The sequence below is a fragment of the Echinops telfairi genome, unplaced genomic scaffold, assembly GCF_000313985.2.
Source record: "Echinops telfairi isolate 266 unplaced genomic scaffold, ASM31398v2 ScPeMD7_7401;HRSCAF=8416, whole genome shotgun sequence".
Classification (NCBI taxonomy): Eukaryota; Metazoa; Chordata; class Mammalia; order Afrosoricida; family Tenrecidae; genus Echinops; species Echinops telfairi.
In genome coordinates, this window is record NW_022111301.1 from 11,760,866 (window position 1) to 11,788,647 (window position 27,782).

A 27,782-nucleotide genomic window follows, 5' to 3' on the forward strand; every position below is an offset into this window, starting at 1 on the left:
TCCTCCCCCTCTCCCATGTCCCCCCAGAACTGTCAGTCCCGTTGTTTTCTCCTCCAGATTGTTCATCCAGCCTGTCCTATCCAGACAGGCCTGCGTGGATTCACCTTAAGTGACAATTACATGAGCTGGATGCACCAGGCACCTGGGAAGGGCCTGCAGTGGGTGGCAGACATTAGTAGTGCTGGTGGTACCACACATGACACAGACTCCATAAAGGGCCAGTTCGCCATCTCCAGAGACAACTCCAAGAACACGCTCTATCTTCAAATGGACAGCCTGAAACCCGAGGACACGGCCATGTACTACTGTGCAAGAGACACGGTGAGGGGAAGTCAGTGAGATCCCAGACACGAGCCTCCCCTGGAGGGAGGAGGTCTCCAGGGGGCACTCAGGACCCACAGAGCACAGAACTCAGATCCAGGGGCAGGTGCAGCAGGAGCTTCAAGGTTGTTTCCTGTTGTCATATGCGGATTCTTCTAAATCTTAGTTTCCCCAACGAATCTTTCTCTAATTTAAAAATAATACTTCTGTGTCTACTTCTGATATCTGTGAATTCAAAAGTTATATTGTAACAGAAGAACATATTCTGTCCTACAGCAACAATCAGCTTGTTAACCTTTACAGACAAAAAATGACTCTTCCAGGGGTCCCTGCATCAGAGTTCTCATGACGCTCAGATAAAATGCTGTCCAATCAGACTCCAGGAAAATGGTGCCTGGGTAAAGGTATCTCTTAAGTGCTTGACTGTTGGTTGAAAATCTTAACAGTATGTTCTTTCATCACATTTTGTGAGGCAGTCTGGCAATCATCTAGCTAATGATTTAGTTAAAAGCTAGGCGGTCAGCCTAGTTTATATTGAAGTACTTCTTCAAATGACGCAATTTTTATTGTTGTTGCTGATTTTTCCTTTGGTTGTTTTTCCTAACCTTGTTGGCCTAGTACGTGTGTGTGTGTGTGTGTGTGTGTGTGTGTTTTCTAGAATCCCATCTGAAAATACATAAACTCACCAATTGTATTTTATTATCTGTGTGCTAATATCTTGTATTGGTCTATCTGTCAGAACCTGCAGCTCATGGTGGTCCAGAAAGACATTAACTTATTTGTGAAAATTCATGATACAGGGAGATCTCTAGGGTCAAATGGGATTATTCAGCTGTTCATGTCAGATGTTATATCTTTACTTCCACAGCCCACAGAATGTCAGCCCACTGTTTTTGGTTTCACCCAGAGGATCCACATTTGTCCTGTTAATCAACTCACCCAATTTTTGGTGAGTTTATTACTAATTTGTTGTACGATAGCAGTAACTTTTCCACTATCTAGTGACACACAACCTTAGGTGAGGAATTCCAGTATAAGATTCGGTATAAAATGTGAGATCAGGTGTGAATAACATTATTAATGACTTTGTGGATAAGAAATGTCTTCTTGTGTCATAAGTAAATTGCTTTAGTGTTACATGTACTCTTTCCCCACTGCAATGACTCTTGAGTAGACACTGGAGTGTAATTGTTGAAGAAAAGCTCTTCCTTTTTAGTGACTCACAGAAGCCATTCCTATTTGCAGTTATCATTGAATTGGGGCCACTTTTGGCTGAATTCATTGAGATTTCTAGAGTCAGCTGATCTTCAAACTTTTCAATATCTAATATTGTTACTATAATCTAATGCAGAAGAGAAAATGTGTATCATACAATTTAAATGTCCTTGGCTTTGTTTTGAGTTTCTTATAAATATCGAAGACCCTGAGAGTAGAGGATCACTATTTTATTCCTGAAGTCATCCTCAATGCTAAGCCATATCTACCCCCTCAACCATCTTCCTCATCACTTCCATGGCCTGGAAGAACAGGACTTTGGTCTTGGTGAATGGAGAAGTCATGGACAGGACTATTTTTTTCTGTGGAAACAGTCAACATTCTCATTCCAGATGATCCCCTTTTAACTGAATTACAAAGGTACCACTGACAGCCAATCTCCACATAGTCCACCAGATAGAGTCTCATGACATATTTATTTAAATGTAGGTCTTACTCTCTATGGATAAAACACCTGGCAATCATGGATCTCATTCCTTAGAATATGTCGCTTTCTTCCTCTTCTTGGGGGCAGATTTCAGGTGAGTAGCTCAGGGATTGAAACCTGATAATTGGGGAATGCTTTCTCTGAGCACATGCCTCACTGTCTCCAGGTGCAGCTGCAGGGGTTTAACAAGGACTTGTAAAACTCATAGACATTGTGCTCACTTGTTCTGTCTCTAGATTCTCTTAAACCAGCGGTGGGTCAGTATCCTATGGAGTGGTGAGAGCTCAGACTATATCCCTCCTGCGATGTCCTGAGTACACATCCCCAGTGACCTCTTTCATAGTCAAATTCATTGAAGGCTGAGCTCCATTGCTGCGGAGGCCATTTCCATACATAACTGTGAAAGGAGGCTGGGAGAAGGCACTGACTTCAGAACTCCAGGCGAAGAAGGGCCTGAGCTGCACTCTGTTCCATTATCTTCTTATCTGTGCATTCTTTGATTTCCTTAAATATATTTTACATTATTGTTTAGAAGTGTTCCTTATTTTGTTTTATAATTGTCTCCAAAAAATAAATTCCCACTTTATTATTTTCTTTTATTGTGACCTTCATTGTGTCTTCACTGTGACCTTATTTATCATACTATTTATAACACATTTAATGATGTTTTCCTTAAATTTCGATTTAAGGAAATTATAACATATTTAGATTTTTAACATAATCACCATATTTAGAGTTTCATATTTAAATTTATAGTACCCATCTCTGTGCCAAATGTGAATAACATGTTGATGTTGTTTCAATTACGACCCTTTTCTTATTCTTTTGTATTATCTATTACTTTTTATGGATAGATAGATAGGTTCAATATGACAATCCGTATCAGCATATTGTGTTATTTATGAAGTTTTCCCTTGCAAACTGATTATATTCTAACTCCTACTAGACTTTTATTGTCAAGATTTGTGAAAATATAGGCAAGGCTCCATTTATAATTAACTATATGCAATGTCCATCACAGTTAAAATTAGTTTTCACTAAAAATATCAAAGGTATCAGATTCCTCAATAAAACTTCATTTTTAATTTGAAGTTTGGCTTTGTCTTCACTTGCACACTCCATGGAGAGAAACTAGATTTTAACTTCTCTGATGCACCTCGGTGTTACTTTTACTTGATGATGGCCATGTTTGTGGCAGGGTTTGGACCATGGAGCATTTCTCTTGTCTTTTGATTGAAGCTAATTCTTAGGCAGGCATCCTGAACCTGGATCTGAGATATGACTTTCTAATGGTTCCTTTCCTCCTGAAAAGGTACTGGGGCTTGCAGCTATGCCTGCCCTTTCCTGTGGGACAGAGCACCTTTTCTTCCAAGTTGTTCATTCCCTTGCTGCAGAAGGTTTTCACCAGGACTTTCAGCTAAACATTTTATGTTCTTCTTCAGATTGAAGACTTCATGCTTAAACAAAGCAACATAGGTGGTTCTGAACATAATTTCAGACTTGTTCTTGCTTGTGCCAGGTGGGTATAGAATTTTGTGAGTTTATACCTAGCCTTTCAATAACTTTGTTCTGCTTAGAGTTAGGAGAAGTAGGTCTGGTTGCATTTGAGCAGTGACAACCCTAGCCACATCAAGGGAAGAGAAGGAAATCTATATTTATTATGTACATCTTGAAAGAATGTTCTGCTATAAAACATGTATTATCTTAAGTCTATAATCCTGGGAGATCCTATTCACTTTAACACAAGAAACTTCAAACTATTTACTAAATGTTTCAGGCTAACCTTTATAAAGTTTAAATGTCATCCACGGCTTCTACTCCAGCGAAGTTAAGACCTTGGTCTTTTTCCTTCCTAATGGAAACTCTCCCTCTCTCTCAGAATATGATGTTTGTTGTTGTTTTTTTTAATGTTACTAAGTTTACAATTGTTTTTGAAGAAAAATTTACAGAATGGCCAGGTTTGTTATTGTGATTTGTGATATTAAGAATGTGAATGCCATTTTTAATCCTCTATTTTTGCCTTTTAACCTGAATAGTAGCTTTCTTTATAAAAACACCCTGAATGTCCAAAAACAGATAAAGTGTTGTATATATGTGTTCATGTTCTAAGATGTTGAAAATTAAAATCAATTTATGCTGGCTAGATAAAAACTGATGGGTCTATCCCCATATAAATAAAATAAGTGAAATAAGCTAAGCAAATGGGCATACACATGGTCTGAAATAATTTCTATAATAATTAACTTATGGTATATGAAATATATGAGCAGGGCTGTGTTCTGTGTATCATGATCACATAACAAGAAATCATTTCCATCAACTCCTTCTAGGACATTCATTTATGTGTATACTATACATGTCTAAAAACACAGGAGAAACCACAAAGTTGATCATGACATTGATCTAGAGAACCTTATACTGAGTGAAAGTGGTCAGTCTCAAAGGGGCCAATATTGTCTGGTACCACTATCAGCAAAAACACAAAGCAGAGCCTGACACCTGTTCAAATTATGAAATCATTTAATATGAAACCCCAGGCATTGTTGTGACATGACTTGTTAATGCTAATATACTGTTTATCACTTGCTCAGTTGTACATCTTAAAAGACATAATACCTATTTAGTTGAGACTCCACCTTGGATGGGGACATTTAGTCACTTAGCAGGAAATGTGAAAGACCGCATAGCTCCAGCCACTCAGCAGTATCTCAGGATTACCCCAACTTAATAGAGTCTCCTACAATGCTATTATTAAAGGAACTGAGCTATTCCATTGACCTTAAAGCTGAAACTCTCTGGTATGGGAGGTGTAGGTAACTGCTATCCCAAAATCGTGAACTTCAGAGTATGATCCAAGGATTTCAAATGGTAAAGTCAAGAGCATCAGCAAGAATGATATTAGAGGTTCAATTCTGTGAGTATCCATGTTGAAGTTTTCTCTTTGCTCTTCTTGGCTTTGGACTCTGCAGTTCATCCCCCCACCCCCCACACACACCTCAAAACAAAAGAACCAAAAACACTTCATCTGACATTCCAGCACTCTCAGGTGAAATCCAGGGGTTATTATATTTGATTACTATTTATTACATAATGGGGCTTTGCTAAAGGGTGGGATAATTAATCTAATCTTCTGACTTGACATCCTTCTTAAGGGGTCATTTTGAACCTATTTCTGAGGTGTGGTCTTGCAAGCATTCATGTTTCTTTCTCGGGGGCAATCATGGACCCAGGGAAAATGTCTGACCCTCTTCTAGGATATATCTTCTCCCTATTTTTTTTAACCCTAATCTTGGCCTCCACTGGCCCCCTCCCCTAGCTGCAGTACTTTACCACATGACCATAACTTCCTGTTTTATTGTCGTTTGCTTGTACACTTAGGCATTTATATCATATGGATGAGAGCGATTATATTCTGGTAAAAATTCGTATGGTTTCTCATGTTCCTCTTAGTCTCTATGAGGTTTCACCAGTAAACTTGTATAATAGGAAATCACATATATTTCCAAATATTATAATTGCCCACTAGTTCCCTCAGGACAGTCATATATGCCCCTCAGTTATCTTTCTAATTGATGGATACACAAGACGGTGCATTACTCTGCTGATGAAAACCAGCCTAGGCCAAGCCTCCAATTCTAGGAGAGAGGTCAGAGCTATGGGCTGCCCATGTCTCTCCCTTCACTAAACAGGTATGATTATACACAAGTTACAGTGGAGTTGGCTGGCCTGAGATTCCCCCAGTTACAATTTTTAAAAGGAAAAGACGATGAACAAGAGAGATAAACAATGGATATGTGTGATGGTTTCCTGGCCAGAATGTCTTTGTTTCCATATGTCCAGGTAAAAGTACAGCTGGCAGAGTCCGGGGGAGACTTGAGGCAGAGGAGGGCTTATTTCAGAGAGTCTTGACCTGCCTCAGCATTCACCACCAGCAAGTATGGCATGGATTGCATTGGCCAATGCTAAGGAAGGGCCTGCAGTGCATCTCAGTTACTGATACTAATGTTAATACTAAATCCTACATACACTCTATGCATAGCTGAGTTGCAATCCCCAGAGACAATGACAAGAACATTCCCCATATTCAAATGGCCAGGCTCAAATTTAAGGACACAGCCTTGGATCACAGTAAAGAGACACAGTAAAGGGAATCATTCTGTATGCAAACCTTCCCACAGGGAGATACTGGGCTTCAGTGTGTGCTCAGGACCCTCAGCCCCAGGGTTCAGTTACAGCAGACAGAGCAAAGAGGAGTTAAAAGCTGGCTTCCTGTCAGTGTCTGGGGCTTCCTCTCTATCTTACTATTTCCCTTGAGGACTTCCCTGGAAGTGTGGGTTTGTATCAAACACTGAATTTGAAAAATTCCATTGTAATATGAGTAAGCATTCTTCTATTTCCAAAGAGCAGAAGGCCACATATGGAGGCACATCGTGCAGAGGGAACAAGGCAAAGCTGAAGGACCTGTCAGCTCTGATGCAAATCTGTACCCAGTAACTGGTATTGGGACGGGAGGGTATAGGATGGTTAAGATTTCCCTAAAATTTGCTGAGCCCTGGATAGACCAGCAATGACACAATGGTATCCTCAAGCCACAATCCCTCATCAGAGTTTCCATGTGGGTCTCAAAATCTAGCTTGCCTAAGTCCTGCTGCCATCTTCAACTGCTGACTGCGAGTCAGCACAGAATAGGTGATGGGTTTCTGAGGACACATTTAGGGGCCCTGGAGTAGTGTGCCCCAGTGTTTGAAGCAAGCAGAGGTGTTTTTCTTCAGTAAAACTCTTATCTACAGTTTCCTTTGTGGTATTGATGGTACACTCCCCTAAAGTATTTATAATGTGTCAGATATTGTAGACCAGTGGTTCTCAACTGTCCTAATGCCGCAACCCTTTAATGCAGTCCCTCATGTTGTGGTCACCGCCCCCCACCATAAAATTATTTTTGTTGTTACTTTCTAACTGTAATTTTGCAACTGTTATGAATTGGGTGACCCCCGTGAAAGGGTTGTTCGATGCCCAAAGGGGTTAAGACCCACAGGTTGAGAACCACTTATGTAGATCATATTAATATAAGTAATTTTATTTCATAAATTTTATTTATATATAAATGAAACTCAATAACTTTTTATATAACTATCTCTTTATCTCATGACTTTCAGGAGACACTCAGGCACCAAGTTGGGAGGAATCTCAGTCCAAAGGAGAGATCCAGGTTCTAGAACAAGGTCCTGGCCCTCAGCCCTGTTTACATTCCTAGCTTACAGGCAGGACAGTATGCCAGACTTTAGACAAAGACATCTTGGAACAAAAGACTCCATTCATCTGTTGAGCTTTTCAACCAGGCACTAGATGAGATCTGGAATGGGATCTTCTCCTCCATTCCATCTCTTAGTCATAGAGTCATAGAAACAAAACAATAACAAAGTAGTTAGAATTTTAACCTGCAAAGTTTTATTCTTGTTTACCAATTAAAAGAACAAAACTGCAGTACACTAGATTGTATTTTCCTTGGAATCATATTTTTTTAATCAGTTTATTAGGGGCTCATACAACTCTTATCCATACATACATCAATTGTGTAAAGCACATTTGTACATTCATTGCCCTCATCATTCCCAAAACATCTACTCTCCACCTAAGCCCCTGGCATAAGCTTCACATTTTTTCCACTCCCTCCCCACTCCCCTCATGAACCCTTGATACTTTACCAATTATTATTTTGTCATATCTTGCCCTGTCCGCTGTCTACCCTCACCCACTCTTCTGCTGTCTGTCCCCCAGAGAGGAGGTCACATGTAGATCCTTGTAATTGGTTCATCCCTTCCAACCCACTCTCCCTCCACCCTTGCAGCACCACCACTCACACCACTGGTCCTGAAGGGATCATCCACCCTGGATTCCTTGTGTTTCCACCTCCCATCTGTACCAGTGAACATCCTCTGGTCTAGCTAGATTTGCAAGGTAAAATTGGGATCATGATAGTGAGGGAGGAGGAAGCATTTAGGAACTAGAGGAAAGTTGTATGTTTCATCATTGCTACGTCGCACCCTGACTGGCTCGTCTCCTCCCTGAGACCCTTCTGTAAGGTTATGTCCAGTGGCCTACAAAGGGGCTTTGGATCTCCACTCCGTACTACCCCCTTCATTCACTATGATAAGATTTTTTGCTCTGATGATGCCTGGTACCTGATACCTTTGACACCTCGTGATTGCACAGGCTGGTGTGCTTCTTCCACGTGGGCTTTGTTGCTTCTGAGCTAGATGGCCACTTGTTTACCTTCAAGCCTTTAAGACCCCAGACACTATATTATTTGATAGCTGGGCACCATCAGCTTTATTCGCCACATTTGCTTATGCACCCATTTGTCTTCAGCGATCGTATCATGAGGTGAACACACAATGATATGATTGTTTTGTTCTTTGATGCCTGATAACTGATCCCTTTGGCACCTCGTGATCACACAGGCTGGTGTGCTTCTTCTAGGTGGGCTTTGTTGTCTCTGAGCTAGATGGTCGATTGTTTACCTTCAAGCCTGTAAGACCCCAGGATATCTTTTGATATCCGGCCACCATCAGCTTTTTTCTCCACATTTGCTTATGCACCTGTTTTGCCTTCAGCGATAGTGTCGGGAGGGAGAGCATCATGGAGTACCAGCTTAATAGAACAAAGTATTCTTGCATTGAGGGAGTACTTGAGTGGAGATTCAATGTCCATCTAAATGTATATATATATGCACATAGATCTATTTCCCCATCCTCATATATAAATATATTTACATATGTACATGCCTTTATTTAGACCTCTATAAATGCCCTTTACCTCCTAGCCCCTTCTTCTATTTCCTTTTACTTTCCTCTTGTCCCACTATCATGTTCAGCCCTCATTAGGATTTCAGTAATTCCTCTCGGTTATACCCTTGCAGACCTCATTTTTGTTGTTGATGTATAGTGTTTTTTTAAACTGACTTTCCAAAGTCATCATACTTCAAGAAGCCTTTGAGCACACTTAGTTATATATAGTTTATAATATATGTACATATATATATATAATTTTGATATTACTCAAACTTTTTTAAGTTGCCAACCAATCAGAATTTTCTTGTAAGTTCCTGGTCCCCGCTGTATTTATACTCTCTGAAAATTTCCTTTCACATCAGTACTTTGAATCCTTAGAAGTACTACTGCCAATTCCTGGATTGTTTTGTAACTCAAATAAACTTTCATTTTTAACAGAAACCCCAGTTGGCTCTTTGACAGGAATGATGGAAGATGAAATGGTATGCACATTTTTCTCAAGGCTGTCAATCAGTTACTGCTACATCCCAAAAGGAAGGAAAGTAAGAAGGGAGGGAGGGAAGGATGGAGGGAAGGAGGGAGGGAGAGAAAGGAATAAAAGCAACAAAACATAGCAAGAGTTACCATCTTAAGGAAGTTTTATTTTTGTTAATTTTGAGATAATCCTTGGTGAAATTTTACCAACATTTATTATCAATAATTATTACCAATAATTTATTACAATAAAGTAGCCAAGAAGAATCAGACTCCAGAATAAGAACAGTGAAGTCATTCGACATTCTGTGTGATACCACTGCCCAACCTCCTTGACCCTGTGTAACACTGTAACTATTACAGTTGCCAAAGGAACCTCACCTGGGATATGACATACTGCCACAGGGTGTTGAAATCTATATCCCTCATATATTGCCTAAAATGATTCTGTATTTTCCTTCCTGGTAACATTCTCTTTGTTGACCCATTTCCTCCTATATAAATATACCATCATACAAACCTACTATCAGTTATGACTAAACCTGCTGGGCACACATGCAGAGGAAAGACATTCCCAACTTCCAGGTCACCATGAAACAGGACTTTGGCCAAGAATCCAAAATGTGTTAGAAAGACAACACCAGATGAAATTATAAGACATTTGGAAGCAAGAAGTACAAAAAAGCCTTATCTTGTCAATCATCACAACCCCACTCTGTGCATATCCATGACTGTGCCTGCGAAATTGGCACATATAAATTAATCCCCAAATTTACTTACTGATGTTTATGCCTGAAGCTCTATAACACCCTCCCACTCTTTTTTCCCCCTTTTCTTTCAGGATCTTGTGTTGGGGATTCTACTTTTAGCTTGCTCCTTCCACTTTCCAAGTAAAGCTTCCCCATGTCATTCTCATCCAGCCCAGGCCTTTGTGTCTCAACAGTAGTTGGGTTGGAAACTTGGAACACATTTGCTTTTGATGTGTGTTTTTCTTTTATCCTTTATTTTTACTAGTTTGTTCTTCTTTTTTATTTGGGGATCTTACACCTCTTATCACAATCCATCCATCCATTCATCCATCCATGTGTCAAGCACATTTGTACATGTGTTGCTGTCATCATTTTCAAAATATTTTCTTTCTACTTGAGCCCTTGGTGCTGTGTGTTTTTCAGCAGGAAATTGCATATTCATCCCCACCCCCTCTATCCAAACTAACTATAATTCTACCAGGGCCTTTGTAGAATACTGTTGTGTGTATTGACACATTTTTGCTTATTTTAGGTACCTTTGAGTCTGTTCCAAGTGATACCAACCTTACGCAGAACAGAGCATCGTCTGATGTTGCACCATCATCATGCTTGTTATGCTTGATCTCATTGCTACACCTACTGTATCAATCCATGCCATTAGGGATCTTCCTCTTTTTCACTGACTCTTGACTTTACTGAGCATGGAGTCTTTTTTCCAGGTACTGCTCTCTCCTGAGAGCATGACCAAAGTGTGTGAGGTAAAGTACCTCCATCCTTGCTTCTAGGAAATTCTGTGGCTGTACTTCCTCTAAGATCAATTTATTTTTACAGTACCCATGGTATTTTCAAAATTCTTCTCCAGAACCATCATCATTCAAAGTCCATCAAAGCATTCTCCAGCCTTCTTTACTCATTGTCCAGCATTCACTTGTATATAATGTGATTGAAAACTTTGACCCATGGCTATTTTCATGGTCTCGTTACTCCTCAATGGCACACCATAAAGCCCTGCAATATATTAGACCCCTTAGGGAAGAGATAGGAAGAGATGAGTGACACTTTGAGGTTACGCATCTGGTTATTAAATGAAAGCTCAAGGATTTAAAATAACGAGTTAGTCGTTATTAGAAATAGGTTATCAGACCCAGGGTATATTTATAAAATGTCACACTCTACCAAAACTCCCACAGAACAGTTCTATTCAACCCTACAGGGTCTCTATGAGGGAGAAAAAAATCAAGGAGAGTGGGTTAGGTTTTTGAGGCAAATATTATTTGTTTGCTTGCTCGTTGACTTGCTTGCTTGATTCAATGATTTGTCCTCAGTGGAGAAGAGTTCCTGGTGTGTGAATAGCTCTCAGATCTCACAATGAACAATGGAAAGAATACGTGAATGAAAATTTGACGTGTTCATATCAAAGAACACAGATACACCAGGACTCTGATTATTTTAAGATAGCATACACTTCCATCTGGCAAGATGTGAAACTGAGCCTCTGCTTAGGCATCCAATAACCTCCATGTCTTCAAGCTGCCTTGGTCCAGCATTCAGCAGGAGCCAGTCTTGGAGAAAACTGCTTTTGGAGTGGCAGGACCTAGGTGCCCATGATCGTTCATAGTCTCCAGACATTATCCAGCCAATGGTGCATATAAGCAAATCACTCATGTGATTTCCTGCTTAAATGCTGTTCTGTCTCCCCACCAAGGGACTCAAGTGCCTGCTGAATCAGGGTGACTTGCTCCAAAATATCTGGTCCTTCCTCCTTCTACTCATGGTGTTGGGCCAGCCATCGGGTCAGTGTTGGGGGGACATGTAATCCTACATGGCATATTCACAGAGAGATGGGGTGTTTCATGTTTATTTTCTATGTCTCCAGGTGGCCTGGCTCAGGTGCAGCTGCAGGCGTCTTGTCCTCAGATGGTGAGACCTTCACAGACCCTCACTCTCATCTGCACCATCACAAGAGACTCTGTTTCCAGCACCAGTGCTACTTGGGATTGGATTAGGCATAGCACTGGAAGTGGCCTTGAGTGGATGGGAAGGACAAATATTAAAGTGACTCTAATACTTCATTGTCCTCCTATAGAACCCATTTTCCTTCTTGAAAAACAGGTTATCATGGTAATTGTCACCCTATCTGTTACTCAAAACCTGTTGACAATGAAATACAAGCATGTCCAGATTCATGCGAGCAGTGCATGATTTCAAATGTACTGAGCTCAGTGACCTACTATAGCCCAGGGTCAGGTCTTTGAAGATGTCTTTCTGCATTGCGCTCCGTGCACTGTTGGCAGTGAATGAATAATGATCTCTCTGTCTGAGACAATAATTGTGGTGACTTATGGAGCTAAATTTGGGATGTGTCCTTAGTGATGCTTGCTACCCATTATCTCACTTGATGCAGAAACAGTGTTCCAGGCATAGAGAGACCCCTGACACCAGGAACAGGTGAACTGGAATGACCTTTCTGGTGGGCAGAGTCATAAGTAAGATCATTCATTAGAGTCACAATGATGGGAACACTCATTCGAAGGACATCTTTGATTCCAAAAGATAGTAAATGTGTCACAAGAGGAAGAAACTGCAAACTAATTTCTCAAAATGTTCTTGAGTCCATGTTTTCAGCAGATGCCAGGGAATGAAGTCAGTGGTGCTTTCCCCTTAGAAGCTGTGATTTCCCCACCTTGTCAGCACCTCTCTAGGGACACCATGCACAGTGACTCTTGGGAAACTTCCTGCATTTGAACATGCTTTCTCTTCATTGGGATGGGCTTTGTCTGTCTTTCACCATCTATCCAAAGGCAGACTTGAGAGTAATAGCTATTGATAAGATCTCAGCTTACACTCCAGGATACCAACTAGTGCGATTTGTTGTCAAAGTTAGGAATAGTTAATTCAAATTTTAAAAAATCTCATGTTGAGTGGAAATTTTCTTCACACCCTCCAATGTATCTTGAAGCTTTTCATTCTAACGAAAACTCACAAATGTATATTTATTCAATAAATTTCCCTTAGAAAGACCTAAAAAACATTTTCTATGCCAAAATTATTGTTTGGAATCATATCATTATTACCAAGATTCTCAAGAAAAATGGAAAGAGTGAAGAAGAAGAAAAAATAAAGCTAATCCAAAAGAAAAACAACAAGTGCAAAGTATAAAGATTTACAAAATAATAGCAAACACAAAGACAAAAATTAAACGAAAACCTCCAAAATGAACTCAGGGCAGAAAAATTGAGAAAAAAATCAGTAACTCCACAAAGGGGGTGGGAAAACAAAAAGACAACCCAATGCATAATGACAGCAATAAAAATGGTACACATCAATAATGATGTGGAATATAAGTGGAATCAATGCACCTCTCAAGAGGCAGAGAGAAGCACAATGGATAAGCATACATGATCCATAAATCTATGCTTACAAAAAACACATTTGAGACATACAGACAAATATAATTTAAAAATCAAAGATAGAAGAAAATATATCAAGCAAATGGCAATCAAAAAAGCAAGGGCAGCAATATTAACCAATGACTATTTTAAAATGCGATACTAATAATAAAAAAGACTCCAACGCCAAATCTTTAAGAAGAGACAAATAAGGGCATTATATGATAAAAGGAACAAAAGAGCAAGAAGAAAAGATAATAAGAAATATATATGCATTCAATGCATTCAATATATAAGCATTCAAAGACCCTCAAAATACATTAATCAATCTTTTATAGACTTAAAGATAGAAATACATAATTTTACAGTAATAGAGTTAAATCCACTCCACTGGGTTTTACAGAACAACTCAAAAGATCAACTGGATAATATATCAATACCGTAAGAAAAGAACTAAATAACACAGTTTACTGACCTGTTAGACATATAGGAAGCATACTATCTGGGAAAACCTCAATGTACCTTTTTCTCAAGTTCTTATGTACCATTCTTCAGAATAGACCATATGCTAGGATACAATGCTAGCCTTAATACTTTTTTTTAATTAGTGATATTACAAATAAAAATTTTTACCGTGCAGTCTTATGAAAGTAGATATGAACAATGGGAAGATAAAAAAAATTAAAAGCTAACAGAAAATGAACTCTTCTGTACATTAAATTACTTGGAAATGGTAGGATTAAGGGATTAAGATTTTAAATTCCTTAAAAAAAACAAAAATAAGCACACTAAAATCTTATTACACAGCAGAAGCAGTACTAAGAACACATGTCATGAACGATGTATGAGGATATCAAAACAGAAAGCAGAAGTCATCATGTTAACACGACACCTCCAACAATTTTTTAAAAAAAGCAAAGTAAAACATCAGTCACCAGAAGACAATAAATATTAATAATAGAGCAGAAATAAATGAATAGGAAGCAAGGAAATAATCAATAAGACACGAAGTTAATTCTTTAAAAATATTAACAAATGTTTGCAAACTACTGGTAAATTTATTAAAGTAAAAGGAATAGGAAAAACAAATATTAAGAATAAGAAATGAAAAGACCAATAGCACAACAAACCAAAACTATGAAGATCACAACTGTGAATTTGAAAATTTAGAATAAGAGGACATATTTCTAGATGAACACTACCTATCTTTATAGGAAAAAATTTTTTATTGGGGCCTTGTACAACTCGTGTTACAATCCATCCATCCATCCATGGTGTCAAGCTCATTTGTACATTTGTTGCCAACATCATTCTCAAAACATTTGCTTTCAACTCGAGTCCTTAGAATCAGCTCATTTTTCCCTTCCCTCTCCGCTCTCGCCTCCCTCATGAACGCTTGATAATTTATAAACTATTATTATTTTGTCACATCTTACACTGTCCGACGTCTCCCTTCACCCACTTTTCTGATGTCCATCCCCCAGAAAGGAGGTTATATGTAGATCTTTGTAATCGGTTCCCCCTTTCCACCCCACCTTCCCTCCACCCTCCCAGTATCACCACTCTTTCTACTGGTCCTAAAGGGACCATCTATCCTGGATTCCCTGTGTTTCCAGTTCTTATCTGTACCAGTGTACATCTTCTGGTCTGGTCAGATTTGTAAGGTAGAATTGGGATCATGAGAGTGGTGGGGGGAGGAAGCATTTAAGAACTAGAGGAAAGTTGTATGTTCCATCATTGCTACACTGCCCCCTGACTGGCTCGTCTCCTCCCTTTGCCCTTGGCCAGCCTGGACGAGGTCATTTTGTGAGGATTTCTAGGTGGCATAAGTCACTTGCCAATCTGATCGCACCTGAGTTCTGAGCCTGACCATGCTCTTAATTCTGGCCTGGACTGGGATGGGCAGACTTTGGCTTCGACAGGTTTCAGAACAAAGGTCTTTTCTCTTGTCATGACCCCAAGGTCCAGGCAGGGGCTGGAGCCTGATCAGAGCCTTTGCTGCTGACTTCTGCTGACCAGAAAGCTCCATGCCCCCCTTGGCCAGGCCCCAGGCTTGGTCTCTTCCAGGCCTTTGTGCCATCATTTTAAAGCGTTGAGGTTCCCTAGGGAAGAAGTGGATCTGCTGACCTAGGAGCTTTCTCTTTACTCTGTGTGGGTGCACCCGCGTGCACGTGTCCCTGGTAGCGCAGGCCTTCTTTGTTCAGGTCTTTCTCATATGTCCACTGGTATTTTAGACTTCCCTTGTCCCTGGGATGGTAGCACATCCTCATTCGACTCAAATCACATTCATATCCTTCACCATTTTAACATCAGAACCCTGTCTCTTCCATCTGGTATTGCTTCATGTCCAACCACAGGAGACCTGGACATAGCCACCTTCCCTGAGATGTACTTGTCGGTGAGGATCTCTGAGTTGAATCTGCGTATTTTACTACTGATAGCAGGAAAACCTGGGTGTTGTCCTCCCTCAAACTCTCCTTATCAGCACAGTGCACAGCCACCCCCACTCAGCCAGTGGAGACAGGAGATCCTGCTTAACCAAGGGAGATGGCAGCACCCACACCCTACTCCCCCATGGAGCTTGTATTGTAGATATTGCTCCCTGGAACATGGCATGGGGTCCTAAAGCAGGGCCTTTGGCATTTAGGCTGACACATGTGGGCACACACCCAGCAGCAGGGCTGCCAATGACACAGGATGTGGACTCAACCCCAGCATGGCATTCCCAGTGCCTAGGGATGAGGGTGACCTTGCTCTGAGGCTAGTCAATGAAACTCAAACTTCACTTTCAAGAAATGGATATGTGATGAGGAAATGATTTCCTTCCTGGGTTCCCTGACTGGGGACCCCCTTGGAGTTCAAAAAGCTTGCTAAGTGCACTGCAGATGATACCTGGTTCCCCTTTTGCCCTCGGCATGCCCAGAGCCCCAAGCAGCTGGGCTAGAATGTTTTTGCTGGAGGTGTAACTGCAATGCTGCCGACAAGCACATGGGGTCCCCAGAGCCATGGCTCTTCAGAGCTGCTTACACTCACTGAGACCCTGCACCTGGGAGGAACTGGTACTCCAGAGCTCCTGGGATCTCCCAACTGCTGAAGGACAGTAAACCCCAGGCCTAAACTGGATACCACACTGAGCACTAGTCCCATGTTAAGCCCACTTAACTCTACAGTGAACCCTGATCCCAGCCCTAGCTCTGACCGTGCTCCTGAGGAGGCAAAGAGACAGTTTTTAGGCATCAATTCTCCTTTGCCCCACCAAGGCTGAGTGAGGTGTTGGTGTTGTGGGACTGAGATCATTTTTTGGACACCTCTGCCATCCTTGGGAGGCAAGGCTCTTGAAGGACTCTCTCTCCAGATTTGTCCTGGTTTGGGGTTGGGTTCTGTCCATTGGCAATTCTCAAGGGAGTTAAGCAGGCCAGCTTCTACCCATTCAGGGAGAAGTCTTGGCCTTGGATTCCACTCCTCAGGGAATCTTTGGGGGTCCTCGTCCAAGATGGAATCACACTCAAAGGTATGGAGGCTACAGAAGCCCTATGGGAGCAGGTTTTCAAACCATTTACTCCCATAGACTCTTTGGGTGCCTTCAGACTCAGAACAATTGAGAATGGTGCTGACAGTAGGGCCTTATGGCAGTATTGCAAATAGCCTCAGATGAGTGGCTAAGGCCCATGCCCACACTTTCATCTCCGGTGCTGCTGACTGGGAATCCAGATGTAAGTTGTGTTCTGGATGTCTAAATGTCCCCCTGAGACCGGGCAACTGGGGCCCTTCTTGCTGTGCAGTGGCACAGGGTCACTTTAGGTCTCCATGGCTTCCTTCCCTCATTTAATCCACCCTTTCCACAGTGGGAATGCTACTGAATTAGAAATTTTCACTCAGAGTGACTGGCCAGAAGAATTGACATGCTATTTTGAGATGTTTAAAATTTTCAAAACCAGCGCAAGCCTAATAGAAAATCCTCTACTCCCATCCCCTACTTTACCTGCTTGCTAGAATTTCCCCTCAGGGGCTCTTCCTCTGTGTCTACCCATAGATTTCTGTATTGTCTATATTTGACTCTGCATCTAGGTCATGTGCCTCTAAATCAAGACAAATAAACAGTTGTCCTGGAGTCCAGACACCTGAGTCCTGGCACCCCACACATGTGTGTCCTAGTAGAACTGTGTTCTGAGTGGATTGACGTGGTTGCTTTTGGGGTAGAAGATCACAGGCCTTTCTTCCAAGAAGCCCCTGGGTGGACCCTAACTATCACCCTTCCCTTTTCTAGTGAGTGTGATACCTGGTTGGACCATCCAGGGGCAGTATCCACCTCCAACTGTCTGCCATTCTTGTGTTTTGAGGCCCCTCAACCAGAAAACTCCAACAACTAAACCAAGCTAAACCAAACCACACCACACCAAGCTCGCTTCCATTGAATTCATTTGAGTCATTGTGACGGTATAGAACCAAGTGGCTGTAAATCTTTACAGGAGCAGGCAGCCTCACTTTCCCCAACAGAGCATCATGTGGGTCAGAACCAGTGGCCTTTCAATTTATAGCTTAATACCAACTGGACCACTTAGGCCCCATACTTCAATGGATGGAGGTTGGAAACAGGTATATGTAAAAATGCACACCGACAATTGTCTGTCAGTTTGTTGTGCTGTGGAGGCTGTGTGTTGCTGTGATTCCGGAAGCGATTCACTGGTAATTCAGATACCAGCAGGATCACCCTAACAGGTTTCTGTGGGGCTTCCAAACTAAGAAGCAATCGACTACCTATTTCAGAGACAGTAGTTGCTGAAAACTTTATGCATGGAAATATTGCCAGTTACTGAGGGCCTAAGGCAGTGGTTCTCAACCTTCCCAGTGCCGCGATCCTTTCACATAGTTTCTCATGTTGTGGTGACCCCCCCAACCATAAACTTATTTTTGTGGCTACTTCTTAACTGTAATTTTGATACTGTTATGAATTGGGTGACCCTTGAGAAAGGGTCGTTCGAACCCCAAGGTGTCTTGACCCACAGGTTGAGAACCGCTGGCTGAATGAATGGACACAGAGCACTGTTGGAGGTAGTGTTGGATGATGGGCCACGTCGTGGGGCAGAGTCAGTGAAAATGTGACTGAGGAGGAGCTGCTTTCACGGAGGGGCGTTGATCATTGGAACTGACTGGAGTAAAACCTGTGGGAGCTGAGACTTTGAGACCTTCATTTGCTTATAAGGCATGAGTCCACGTAAGAAAAAGCAGCTTAAAAAATCTCCTTGAGACCAGAGCTCAGAATGTACAGAATGTGACTCTAGGAACATTGGAAGATATCAGAAATGAAGTAGAAGACACAATGAGCTGTAACCTAGGCATTAGTCAGCCAAATTGGACTGCAATTCGTTATTTTGAAGCATAATGTTTTTCTATGCCTGGAAGGACATGCTCAAGAGGAATAGTGTGGCATTGATGGTCAAAAAGGACATTGCAGCATAATGCTAAAAGTGATAGGATTATATCTATCTGCTTGAAGGAAATCCATTAAATACAATTATTACTCAGATTTATGCACCAACCAGGGATCTAGGTGACGAAGAAATTGAAGGGTTCTACCATTGTCTTCATTTGGAAATTGATCAAACATGGGATCAAGATGTTTTGCGATTGGAATGCAGAGGTTGGGAACAAAGAGGAAGGAACAGTAGTTGGAAAATGTATGTTCAGTGAGAGAACTAATGCTGGTCATATTGTAGAATTTTACAGTAACAGTGACTTGTTCATAACAAATACCGGTTTTCAACAACAAAATGTAGTATATACACATGAGTTTCTCCAGATGGAATACACAGAAACCAAACTGACTACATTATTGGGGAGAGAGAATGCACATGCTCAACATCAGCCACTGAAACCAAGCCAGGGGCCGACTGTGGAACAGAACATCCATAGCTCATATGTAAGTTCAGGCTACAGTTGAAAAATAAAACAAGTTAATAAAAGCCAAAATATGACCTTGAGTCAATGCCATGTGAACTTTGAGAACATCTCAAGAACAGATTTACTGCCGTGAACACTAATGAAAGAAGAGCTGATGAACTGTGGAAGGGCATCCAGAAAGGCATTCGAAAGGAGCAAAGCCAACGGGGTCATAAGAAAGACAGGAAAGAAAGAACAGATCACAGTGGATGTCAGAAGAGACTCTGAAACTTGCTCTTCATCCCAGCATACCTGAAGCAGATGAAGGAAATGATGAATCAGAGAGTTGAATGGAACCTTTCAAAGGGCAGCTAGAGAAGACAGAGTCAAATGTTATCACGACATGTGCAAAGACCTAGAGCTAGCAAACCAAAGAGAAGAACAAGCTTGGCCAGTGTGAAAGTGAGAGAACTCAAAAAAGGGCATCTGCTCAGGCAGAAAGACACTGCTGCTGGGTGACCACGAGGGGGCTCCAGAGCCTACCCTTTGCCCTGGGCCAACCTAGGCCAGGTCATCTTGGGACCTAGGCAGTTTGTAAGGGTCTCTAGGTGGCATAGGTCACTTGCCAATCAGATCCCACCCCCAAGTTCTGAGCTGGACCATGCACTGAATTATGGCCTGGACTGTGGATGGGCAGACTTTGGCTTTGACGGGTTGTGGAAATAAGGTATTTTCTCTTGTCATGGCCCCAAGGTTCATGCAGGGCCTGGGGACCGATCAGAGTCTTTCCTGCTGGCTTCTACAGACCAGAAAGATCCTCTCCCCTTTTTCAGCGTCCCAGGTTGGGTCTCTTGCAAGGCTACATCTCTGTGACATCATCTTAAGGCATTGAGGTTCCCCAGGGAAGAGATAGGCCTGCTGACCTAGGAGCTTTCTCTTTATTCTGTGAGGGCTTGATGTGTTCTTCCAGTGTGTGTGTGTGTGTGTGTGTGTGTGTGTGTGTGTCTGGCAGCTCATGCCTTCGTTCCCTGGGACATGGTGTGGGACCTTCAGCATTTAGGCTGACATCCATGTGTGGCACACACCCAGCAGCAGGGCTGCACAGGACTTGGGACATGGACTCACCCCCAGCTTGGAACTCCTAGTGCCTAGGGATGATTGTGATCTTCTTCTGAGGCTGTTCTGTGGACCTCAAACTTCACTTTCAGTAAAAGTATATATGATGAGGAAGTGATTTCCTTTCTGGGTTTCCTGACTGGAGACCCCTCTGGAGACCAAAAAACTCATCCAGTGGCACCAACTGCAGATGATACCTGGTTTTCCTTTTGCTCTCTGCCTGCCTAGAGACCTAAGAGGCTTGGCAAGAATGTTTTTGCTGGAGGTGTAACTTCAATGCTGCAGAGAAGTCCAGGGGGTCACTAGAGCAATGGCTCTTCAGAACTGCTTACACTCACTGAGACCCTGGACCAGGGTGGAGCTGATTCTCAAGGCTTTCTGAGAGCTCTTGATATCTGGCCAACAAGAGACCCCAGGCCTCCATGGGATACCAGACTGAGCCCTAATCCTATATTGAGCACCACTAAACCCCACAGCGAGCCCTGACCCCAGCACTAGCTCTGACCCTGCTGCAGACAAGGCAGGGACAGCTTTCAGGCCACAAGCTCACCTTAGCCATGCTTGGCCTGAGTGAGTTGTTGGTGTTGTGGGGCTTGAGATCAACTTTTGAACACCACTGAAATCCTTGGGAGGCAGGTGTAAGGCCCTTGTGGGACTCTCTCTCCTGGTTGTCTTGCTTTGGAGCTGGGTTCTGACTATTGGCAATTCTCAAGCGAGTTAAGCAGGATGGCTTGTACCCATTCAGGGAGAAGTCTGGGCCTTGGATTCCACTCCTCAGGGAGGGTTTGGAGGTGCTGGTGTAAGATAGAATCACACTCAAAGCTATGGGGGCTACAGAAGCCTTGCTGGAGCAGGCTCTCAAACTCTTTACCCCCACAGGCTCTATGAGGTTATGGCCCCTCCGTTTCAGAACAGCAGTTGGGAATAGTGATGAATGTGCAACTCTAGGGCTGTATTGGAAACATATGGCTAATACCTCCGCTCACACGTTTATTGACTAGGAATCCAGATGTAGCTTGTGTTCTGGGGTCTACATATCCCCCTTAGGTCTGCCAACCTGGGCCCTCCTAGCTGTGCAGTGACACAGGGGAACTTTAGCCCTCTGTGTCTTTCTTCCCTTAGTTAATCCATCCTTTCCCCCATGGGAATGCTACTGCATTAGAAATTCTCACTCACAGTGACTGGCCAGGAGGAACAGAAATGACCACCTGCCCATTGTGAGGTGGTTTAAAATGTTCAGAAAAATAGAAAACCTTCCACTCCCATCCCCCACTTTCCCTGATTGCTAGCCTCACTCCATATGTGCTATCCCTCTGTGTCTACAAATATATCTCTGTCTTATCTATATTTGACTCTGTAGCTAGGTCATCTACCTCTAAACCATGGCATAATAAACAGTTGTCCTGGAGTCCACCTGAGTCCTGTTGTCTGAGTAGAACTGTGTTCCATGGGGATTTAAGTGGCTGCTTTTTGGGTGGAAGATCACAGGCCTTACTTCCAGGGAGGCTCTGGTTGGATTCAAACCACCATCTTTTCTTTTTCAGTGAGTGTGAAAACTGGCTGTTCCATGCTGGGGTAGTGTCCATGCCCATTCTGTCATTTTTGTATGTTGAGGCCCCCTTAGCGGACAAAATACAAGCAGCAAACCAAACCAATGCACACAAAACTCTCTGCCATTGAACCTATTTGAGTTATAGTGACTTTAGAGGACCAAGTGACTGTCTTTGTAGGAGCAGACAGCCTTGTCTTCCCCCCCAAGAGAGCAGCTGCTTAGTTTCAAGCAGTGACCTTTCAGTTTGCTGCCTGATGCTTACTAGATGGACCACTAATACTCCATACTTCAATTGATAGAGGTAGGTAATAGGCATGTGTGAGATGCACACTGACAATTGTCTGTCCGTTTGCTGTGCTGTGGAGGCTGTGTGTTGCTGTGATGCTGGAAGCAGTGTCACTGGTACTTCAAGTACCACGAGGATCACCCAAAGTGAACCGGTTTCAGTGGAGATTCTAGACTAAGGATACACTGCTAAGAAGCAATTTATTTCTGAGACGATAGTCACTGAAAATCTAATACATGCAAATATTGTCAGTTACTGAAGACGGAATGAATGGACACAGAACACTCATTGTTGGAGGTAATGTCATATGATGGGCCAAGTTGTGAGTCAGAGGCACTGGAAGTGTGACTGAGGAGGAGCTGCTTTCATTGAGTGGAGTTGATCATGGTGACTGATTGGTATAGATCATTTGGAAGCTAGACTTTGAGACCTTAATTTGCTTATGAGGCATGACTCAAGGTAAGAAGCAGCAGCTTCAAAAATCTCCTAATAACCAAAGCTTGGAATGTACAAGATATGAAGCTAGGAAAATTGGAAGTCATCAGAAATGAAGTAGAAGACACAAAGAGCAATATTCCAGGCATTAGTGAGCCGAAATGCATTAGGATTGGTTATATTGAACCATAGACATACACGTGGTTCTCTATGCCTGGAAGGACACGCTCAAGAGGAATGGCCTGGCATTCATTGTCAAAAAGGACATTTCAAGAAGGCCCTGGAAGCAAAATGCTGCCAGTGATAGGATTAAATCTATCTGCGTTAAGGAAATCCAATAAATGCAACTATTATTCAGCTTTATGCACCACCAAGGGATATTAGTGATGATGAAAATGAAGAATACTACCAATGCCTTCAGCTGGAAATTGATCAAACATGGGATCAAGATGCTTTGTGATCGGAATAACAAAGTTTGGAACAAAGAGGCAGGAACAGTAGTTGGAAAATGTATGTTTGGTGATAGAACTGCAGCTGGTTCTCATAGAATTTTGTATTAACAATGGCTTGTTCCGAGCAAATACAGTTTTTTCAGCAACAAAATGGTGACTAGACATATGGGCTTCTGCAGTTGGAATACACAGGGACCAAATTGACTATATCTGTGGGCAGAGATAATGCACATGTTCAATATCAGCAGCTAAAAGCAAGCCACCGGTAGACTGTAACAGACCATCAATTGCTTCTATGTAATTTCAGGTTGAAGTTGAAGAAAAATAAAATGAGACCACAAAAGTCAAAATATGCCCTTGAGTTTATCCCACCAGAATTTTGAGAACGTCCCAAGAAGATATTTATCACCTTGAACACTAATGACAGAAGAGCTGTGGGAGGACACCCAGGAAACCATTCATGAAGAGAGCAGTCATGAGAAAGACGGGAAGAACAGATCCCAGTGGATGTCAGCAGAGACTCTGAAACTTGCTCTTCATCGCAGAGTAGCTAAGCAGATGAAGAAATGATGAAGTCAGAAAGCTGAACAGAACAGACAGAGTGGAAGTTATAATGACACATTAGAAGACCTAGAGCAGAAAACCAGAGAAGAACAAGCTCAGCAGATCTGAAAGTGAGAGAACTCAAGAAAGGGCGTCTGCTTAGACAGAATGACACTGCTGCTGGGTGACCACGAGGGGGCTCCAGAGCCTTCCCTTTGCCCTTGGCCGGCCTAGGCGAGGTCATTTGGTGAGGGTTTCTAGGTGGCATAAGTCATTTGCCAATGTGATCATACCCGAGTTCTGAGCCCGACCATGCACTTAATTGTGGCCTGGACTGGGACGGGCAGGTTTTGACTGGTTTCAGAACAAAGGTCTTTTCTCTTGTCATGATCCCAAGGTCCAGGCAGAGCCTGGAGCCTGATCAGAGCCTTTGCTACTGACTTCTGCATACCAGAAAGCTCTATGCCCACCTTGGCCAGGTCCCAGGGTTGGTCTCTTGCAAAGTCACACCTTTGTGCCATCATCTTAAGGCCTTGAGGTTCCCCAGGGAAGAGATGGACCTGCTAACCTAGGAGCTTTTTCTTTATCCTGTGAGGGCTTCTTACTTGGTGTGTTCTCCGTGTGTGCGCATGTGCGCGGCCCCGCGCCCATGTGTCCCTGGCAGCTCAGGCCTTCTTCGTTCAGATCTTACTCATATGTCCACCGATATTTCAGATTTCCCGTGTCCCTGGGATGGTAGCATACCCTCATTCGGCTCAAATCACGTTCATATCCTTCAATATTTTAACATCAGAACCCTGTCTCTTCTATGTGGTATTGCTTCATGTCCAACCACAGGAGACCTGGACATAGCCACCTGTTCTGGAATCACCTTCCCTGAGATGTACTTGTCGTATGAGGATCTCTGAGTTGAATATGGGTATGTTACTACTGATAGCAGGAAAACCTGAGTGTCGTCCTCCCTCAAACTCTCATTATCAGCACGGTGCACAGCCACCCCACTCAGCCAGTGGACACAGGAGATCCTGCTTAACCAAGGGAGATGGCAGCAGCCACACATCACTCCCCCAGGGAGCTTGTACTGTAGATATCACTCTCTGGAACATGGCGTGGGGGCCTAAAGCAGGGCCTTCAGCATTTAGGCTGACACACAAGTGTGACACACACCCAACAGCAGGGCTGCACATGACACGGGATGTGGACTCCACCCCAGCGTGGCACTCCCAGTGCCTAGGGATGATAGTGACCTTCCCCTGAAGCTGGTCGATGGAACTCAAACTTCACTTTCAGTAAAAGGATTTGTCATGAGGTAGTGATTTCCTTCCTGGGTTCTCTGACTGGGGATCCCTCTGGAGTCCAAAAAGCTAGTTCAGCAGTACCCACTGCAGATGATACCTGGTTCCCCTTTTGCTCTCTGCATGCCCAGATCCCCTAGGGGATGGGCTAGAATGTTTTTGCTGGAGCTGTAACTGTGATGCTGCCAACAAGCACATGGGGTCCCCAGAGCCATGGCTCTTCAGAGCTGCTTACACTCACTGAGACCCTGCACCTGGGAGGAACTGGTACTCCAGAGCTCCTGGGATCTCCAGACTGCTGACAGACAGTAAAAAGCCCAGGCCTAGACTGGATACCAGACTGAGCGCTAGTCCCGTTAACCCTGATCCTAGCCCTAGCTCTGACCATGCTCCAGAGGAGGCAAAGAGACAGCTTTTAGGCACCAAGTCTCCTTAGTCCTGCCAGTCCTGAGTGAGGTGTTGGTGTTGTGGAATTGAGGCCATCTTTTGGACACCTCTGCCATCCTGGGGAGGCAAGGCTCTTGAAGGACTCTCTCTCCAGATTTGTCCTGGTTTGGGATTGGGTTCTGTCCATTGGCAGTTCTCAAGGGAGTTAAGCAGACCAGCCTCTACCCATTCAGGGGAAGTCTGGGCCTTGGATTCCACTCCTCAGGGAGGCTTTGGGGGTGCTCATCCAGGATGGAATCACATTCAAAGGTATGGAGGCTACAGAAGCCCTGTTGGAGCAGATTTTCAAACCATTTACTCCCATAGACTCTGGGTTTGGGTGCCTTCAGATTTAGAACAATCTAGAACCATGCTGACAATGGAACTTTGGGGCTATATAGCAAATAGCCCCAGACAAGTGGCTAAGACCCATGCCCACACTTTTGTCTCCTGTGCTGATGACTGGGAATCCAGATGCAGGGTGTGTTCTGGGTGTCTAAATGTCCCCCTGAGGCCTGGAAACTGGGTCCCTCCTTGCTGTGCAGTGACACAGGGTCACTTTAGCCCTCCATGGCTCCCTTCCTTCATTTAATCTGCCCTTTCCACAGTGGGAATGTTACCAAATTAGAAATTGTCGCTCAGAGTGACTGGCCAGGAGGAACAGAGATGCCTAACAGCCCTTTTTGAGATGGTTTAAAATGTTCAAAACCACAGCAAGCCTAGTAGAAAATCCTCTAATCCCATCCCCTACTTTACCTGATTGTTAGAATTTCCCCTCAGGTGCTCTTCCTCTGTGTCTACCAGCAGATCTCTCTCTTGTCTATATTTGACTCTGCATCTAGGTCATGTACATGTAAACCAAGATGTTATGAGCGGCACAATCAATAATTACTTAACACTCTTAGACATTTTTCGAATGCTTGGTTTATTAACTGCAAACACACATCAAACACTCTAAGAATAACTCAAACTACTAAGGATAAAAGTATTGGAACACATATGAGCATAAGGGGATAATAACAGCAGTCTTCACACATATCATTCTAGCATCAGTCCCAACAAGCATTGCCTTCATCGGTGTGCTCACCCCGGGTAGAGTTGGAGAAAGCAGGAGTTGATGTCCTTGGTTCCTAGCTCTCCCAAAAGTCAGTGTCTCTACCAAGGCTTAAATGGACAGCTTGCCTGCCTCTTTGACGTATTTACTGTCTCAGTCAAGTCTTATTGGGTTTCTCCACACTTTAGGTGTCTCGGCTGGCTTTGGGTGTTGGTCAGGCTCAGCCAAGTTTTACCGGGGTTCCCCACACTTTTGTGGTGGCTCCTTGGACCAGCTGTTGATTTTTGGCGATGGTCCATCTTCTTGGCTGGGCCCTAATGTCACACTTTATATCTTCTCCAAGGTGGAGTTTCTTGTGTTTGTTTCTTTGAGGTGGCTCAACGTCTTGCAAGGTAGTTCAACGTCTTGCAAGGAAGTTCTATGGTGCTCTCATCATACCCACCCCATGGTTCCCAGGAGCGCAAAAGCTCAAGAATGCTTCCAGGAACCAAAACATCTTAACAATAATGGTTTACACAAGAATACGAGTAAAATGATAAAACATATAGTAACAAATACATGAAGTAGAGAAGTGACACCCAATGACCAATATTAGAGAAAAAAATCCAAACATTTGTCTTACTTTGAATAAACAGAGATTGAAGCAAGTTGCCAACATTACCCTTACAGGTATTTTTCTGTGGGAAAAACAATTTTTTCCAGGCAGCTGCCCAGTCACAGTCAGAGTTGTGGAGTGACATCTAAAATGTGTTTAGTTTCCAAAATATGATCAAGGATTTTAGCCTCTGAGATTTTCGGCCATGTTTAACTAAATGATTAGTTTCGTTCTGTAAATGGTTTAGGGTTAGCTCCTGATGAGCTTTTATGACATGCGGGACTATGATGTTTTTAATAGGTGTATCATTAATATTTGGAATGATGTGTTCCAATAAGACACTTGGTGTCCATGTGAGAATAGAAATATTGCCCTTTGTAATGTTAATGACATTATTTAACACAGGCAATTATCTGTGCAATCTAGCAGTGTGTTGTTTCTTGGGATATGATTATGGTACATAAGCTTAGTATTACAACAAGGCCATTGGAAGTGTCCTAGATTTTGCACTCCCCGTGGTTTATTAGTTCTATAGGCTGATGTCATGTCTAAAAAATGTTGTATGTCTTGGTGTGTGATTAATGTTTCCTCATCCCAAATGTGAAATTGTCCCTTGTCTATGATAAGTCCACCTACATATAGTTTAGTATCTTCATATGAAAACCAGTCATCCCCAACTTTATAGGGTCTGGGTTTAGCCTTGTGACCCAATATAGGTTGTC

The 27,782-nt window shown here is 42.7% G+C and overlaps 1 pseudogene; it reads left to right on the forward strand.

Annotated features, from left to right (window-relative positions):
• The first annotated feature begins 129 nt into the window (after positions 1-129).
• Positions 130-27,782, forward strand: part of LOC101650152 — a 41,497-nt pseudogene continuing 13,844 nt past the window's right edge.